The sequence below is a fragment of the Borostomias antarcticus genome, assembly GCF_949987555.1.
Source record: "Borostomias antarcticus genome assembly, chromosome: 12".
Classification (NCBI taxonomy): Eukaryota; Metazoa; Chordata; class Actinopteri; order Stomiiformes; family Stomiidae; genus Borostomias; species Borostomias antarcticus.
The window spans coordinates 15,922,102-15,927,400 of record NC_140245.1 but is presented as its reverse complement, the minus strand read 5'-3'; the positions used below and the strand labels follow the sequence as shown (position 1 = coordinate 15,927,400).

Sequence of the window (5,299 nt, the reverse complement as noted above, 5' to 3'; positions counted from 1 at the left end):
AAAATAATGTGACAGCAAATCAACATTGTCATTAAACCAACCAAATACATTATCTAATGGTTCAAATCTTTATTGCGTTCTAAACAACAACATACAGGCATCAAAGCAAAGCACACATGCAGAGTGAATAGTGACCAACCGCAGAAGACATCGACACTAGCACTGATAAAAGCTCAGTCTACAGAGTAGAGTGACACGTGGACTCTAGCAAAGCTCCCTGTTAGTCTCCATGTGAGCCATCAGTAAGATAGAGAATGGCTGAGAACAGAACAGAGTCAGAGCAGAGGAATCAGCCCCTCTCCACAGGGGGGTGAGCCTGGGGCTACTCAGAACACTGGTCTCTCCTCAGGGTGTGAGTGACCGGAGACTGGGAGCTCTGCTGGGCCTCACAGGTCACCTGCAGCGCCTTGGTCCACTCCTGGGCAGTGAGAGACAGGGTGCTGCTCCAGCTGTACAGGCCGTCCTTGTCCAAGAGCCCCCCGCTGGCCTCCTGGCTCTTCTTGCTGCTCCCGTCCACTTTCCAGCTGATGGTCCAGTCTGAGGGGAAGCCCTTGTTGGCCAGACACATCAGCGTGGCTGTACTCTGACTGGACAGCTCCTCACTAGAGGGGGTCAGGACCGTCAGGGTGGGGGCATGCTGACCTGGAAACAAACACATCATATCAGTTTCTGAAAATATACAGCAGATTGTATAGTGGTGTTTGGGGATGGGGGGGTTTCTAGTCAATTCAGTCTCAAACCAATTCTAAAGAAGTCCCTCCAGCCTAAATTACTAACATGATGATGAAATACTTTGCCACATAACAGCATTAATACAAAGAAGAGAAACTCTACGTAATTATAACAATTACATTTTACTTTTACCAAGTAGAAGACAAGACAAAGAAATACTGTCCAACAAATACTTTTCAATAAAGCAATAGTTTTGTATTTGCTGAATTCAATCAACTTCCTGCAAACATAATGAAATAACAACATGTCAGACCTGTTGATACAAGCACTCTGAGCAACTATGAACACAACCCTTTAAATGGTAGAATCATGCTAATGATGTCAAATACAATTTCCAGAAGGTTCTGAGGCTCTACCAGTACTGCTTTATGGTTAAATAAAAAAATAAAAAGGCAAAAAACAGCATAATTATCTTTCCTAAAACATTTCTGAAGTGTCAGATTTTCAGAAAGTTGAATTGATCAAATACCAATAAAATTAGTCACTTACTTCCAACATCCAGTTTGGTGCCGCCACCAAAAGTGTACCACAGTGATACAATCGCTATTACTGCCTGTACAAAAACCTCCCTCCTGTTACAACTGACTACACCGGAGCTTTTCTGCACTTTGGTGGAATTGAAACGTTTCAAACTCACGGCTAATATTAAAAAGGTGCAGTATATTATTCTCTCTGTGGTTTCAAAATAAATATTTTCAATTAAATTCTTAAAAAAAACAGCATGATATGTATCAACATAAAAACATCATAATTGTTAAAAAGGAAACTCATAGAGACACTCAGTGATGTGACCATAGATGAATTAACTACAGAGAAGAATAGTGATCTTTATTAGATACTTACTTCCAACATCCAGTCGGGTGCCTCCACCAAAAGTCCACCACAGTGATTGACTCTGGTTAAGTCACCGTACAAAAACCTCTCTGTGTTGTGATGCTGCAGCTCTACCAGACCACACAGCTGCTGTCTGCTTCCACCAAGACACACTATACTACTGAACACTACTACTGAACACTACACTACTGAGCACTATAGTATTGAGCACAACTTCAACAGCGGGTGAGGTGGTGCTTCCTACAGAGTTCAGTCTTTAGTGTATTTTAAGGCCATACTGTGGTGAACTATCTCAAGTGTTTTCCTCATCAGAGTCCAGCAGAACAGAGCAGCCAGTGTCCAGCATTAGATCCAGTGTTTGTATTCCTCCATATTGTCCATAGGATAGAGAGCAGCAGCAGCTGTGATAGTGATCCATGTGGTATATTCCTTTATTTAAGATGCTGATCCCAGACTGGTGGAGCTGAGGTCACAGAGGTCAGACACCTCTAGCAGAGAGTTCCAGCAGCTTTAGTTCACACAAGTGTTCACTGACTGATTTGAGGAACTTAGAGTCCAAGCATGAGTGAACATACTGTTTCTAACACACCTGGCCACATTAGGAAGAATAGTATGGTGTTTTCATCAGGGTAATAAAGACTGCAATGTCAGCAATGTTGATGTGTTTAGAAAGATAACGTATCTGTTATTTTAACACTGTATCTGCCTCTGATAACTAACTGGACATTCAGCTGGGCTTTTCATCCTACAGTATGACCAGAATTTAAAAACTTGGATATTTGGAAGTTAAAAGCTAATAAACCGATTCATATGTGCTATATCAAGAATACCTAATAACAAGGAGTTCTCCAGGTAATATGGCCAGCAACTGAAATAGATCTGAAACTTTCATTTGCATGATGCATGTAGCCTACTATATGTGCTTCAGTGCTCTGGGAGGGTTTATAGCCCTGTGAGTTTAACACTTCATGACTGAGAGCTGTCCTTCATGACAACAGAACCCACATCAACGATGAATTTGATCACCATCTTCATCTGGACTCTTGCTGTCTACATACAAGGTACAGTAGGAGCTTTCTGTGTCATAGAACATTAACATTTAGTCACAACCAATACCTAGCAACTTCAGTATTAGCATTCACATGACTCATGTATGCTTCCTCAAATACCAAAATAATTTATTTAAAATTGATTTATCCTCCCTCCTTTCATTCTCTCTTTACCCAGAATCCAGAGGACAGATCACTGTGACTCAGACTCCTGCAGTGAAAGTTTTTCTCCAAGGACAGACAGTCTCTCTGCAGTGTAAAACCAGCAGCAATGTCTATGATGCAGGAAGCTCTATTCCCCGTCTAGCCTGGTACCAACAGAGACCTGGAGAAGCTCCTAAACTCCTCATTTACTATACTAAAACAGTTCAGTCTGGGACTCCATCTAGATTCAGTGGCAGTGGAGATTATAGTGACTTCACTCTGACCATCAGTGGAGTCCAGGCTGAAGATGCAGGAGTTTACTACTGTCAGAGTTTACACTACCCTAACAGTGTCTGGGTGTTCACACAGTGATACAGAGCCGTACAAAAACCTCCCTCAGTCAGACTGCTCAGTGACTGCTCTGCTACAGCTGGGACCTCCTGCAGGTGCTGGGGGGGAAGAGACAGTGACATGGAAAACTGGTCAGTAGAGGAGGTCAACTCTGACGTATCCCATTCTAACTCCATCAGTCCTCGTACATCACACATCGTATACATGTACATACAGCTAAAAGCCCATTTGCCTCGTGTCCCTGTTATGAATATTATAGTCATTAGTAAGTCAAGTCAGTTTCATTTGTCATGTACACATCACACAGATATAATATGGTGTGAAATGAACAGTGTATATATATTTATAGGTCTGAACATTGTGTATAAACTATATAGTACTAGTATGTATATTTACATGCATACCTCATACTTCATCAGTCATCTATAAAGGCAAGCTATTTACTGGTTTGTACCGAAACAAAGCCGTTCATGAGGACATTTCAGCTGCCATGGCAGAGCAAGGTTTTAAACGCTCGTGGCTGCAGTGTCATCAAATCAAGTCCAAGTTCAACTCTCGCTGCCGGCTCTAATAACAGAAGATCTGGCCATGGACCGGGGCTCAGCCGACACGGGGGACCAGTCACAAGCTCCGCCCCCTGAACTCTCGCTGCCGGCTCTCCAGGCCCAGGGGAGGATTCTCTCTGAACACGGCCGCCTCCTCCGGGAGGCCTCTAGAGCAGTCCAGTCCCTGAACGACCGGCTCCAGGCCCAGGAGTCTCTCCAGGAGGGGCGTTCTTCACAGATTCAGGACCTCACCACCGTGATCGAGGCCCTGTCGGCGCTCACAGCCTCTTGCACTCTCCCCGCTGCTCCGGTTCCGCCCCTGGCTGCTGCCCTTCCTGCTGCCCCACCTGCTGGTCCACCCCGGGAGCCCTGCTTGGCCGGTCCCCGCCCCTTCCACGGGACCTTGGCCCTGTTCCGGGGTTTCCTCATGCAGTGTGAGTTAATGTTCTCCCATCAGCCCAGACGGTTTTTCTCACCTGCGGCCCGGGTCGCCCTTCATCGCCAACCTCAGTTGGACCTGAATTGGGCCCAGGCCATCCTCAGTGCCCGCCCCGACCTGTACAGTGACTATGCTGCCTTCCTCACCGAGTTCAAGAGGGTCTTGGACCACCCGACCGCCAGGCGGGATGTCGGGGCACAGCTGATGTCCCTCCACCAGGGGAACCGTACAGCCGTGGTACTCCACTGAGTTCCGTAACTCTAGCCGCCGGAAGTGGGTGGAGCGACGCGGGGCTGAGGAGCGCTTTCCACCAGGGGCTGAGTGAAGCCATCAAGGTGGTCCTGGTCTGAGGGGGTCCAGGCCCAGGTGGTGGTCCTCTTCTGAGGGGGTCCAGGCCCAGGTGGTGGTCCCGGTCTGAGGGGGTCAAGGCCCAGGTGGTGGTCCTGGTCTGAGGGGGTCCAGGCCCAGTCTGGACAGGCTAACACCCTTAGATGTAAAGCCAGTAGCGGCATCGATGATGACCTGGCCCGGTACCATCAGAAGCCCGGACAAGCTCCTAAATTCACCATCAACTTTGAGTCTTTCATTACAACAATATGAGGCAGATATCAGGGCTCTGGAGATGATATTAATTCACGTTAAGAACTGGTAACGTCCAAAGAGAGGACTCAGGAGACTAGGACTGAAGGGTCTCCGTTCACACGGTGATGCACAGCCCTCCCAAACCCTCCAGAACAGAACTATCCTCTCTGTATGACATCTGCTCTCTGGAGAACAGCTCACATGCTTCTCTCCTGCCACTCCACAGAAACACTAGGGTGATCCTGAAGGTCAGGACTTTAACTAGTATAATAGAATCATTCATAATAGGACTGAAGTTGTGCTATTTTCATGCTGTTTTCCATGTAAGTGACCTGGAGTGAGGTCAGTACTATGAATGCACAATGTGAAGATATGTGAGAGTACATTCACAACTAGCTTTATATTTCATACATCAACAAATCATTATATTACTCTAAAACTATGAACAGTACATATGAAAAGAATAACTTGACAGATGGACATGTGATTTACATGGACACCAAAAGACCAACAATGGGGATCCAGATGAAGAAGTAAATTAATTTCATATTACTCTCAAACACCTGTTCCTTTTTACGATTCCGGACTAGAGAACATGCAGTAGGAACCTTCACTCAATGTAT

The 5,299-nt window shown here is 45.8% G+C and overlaps 1 gene segment (V, D, J or C); it reads right to left on the bottom strand.

The window, feature by feature from the left end:
* Window positions 1-273: 273 nt before the first annotated feature.
* LOC311315746 (Ig kappa-b4 chain C region-like) lies at window positions 274-1,584 on the bottom strand. The segment is given in 3 exons: window positions 1,576-1,584; window positions 1,222-1,285; window positions 274-642 (listed from the first exon to the last, which is right to left on the bottom strand).
* Between the last annotated feature and the right edge of the window lie 3,715 nt (window positions 1,585-5,299).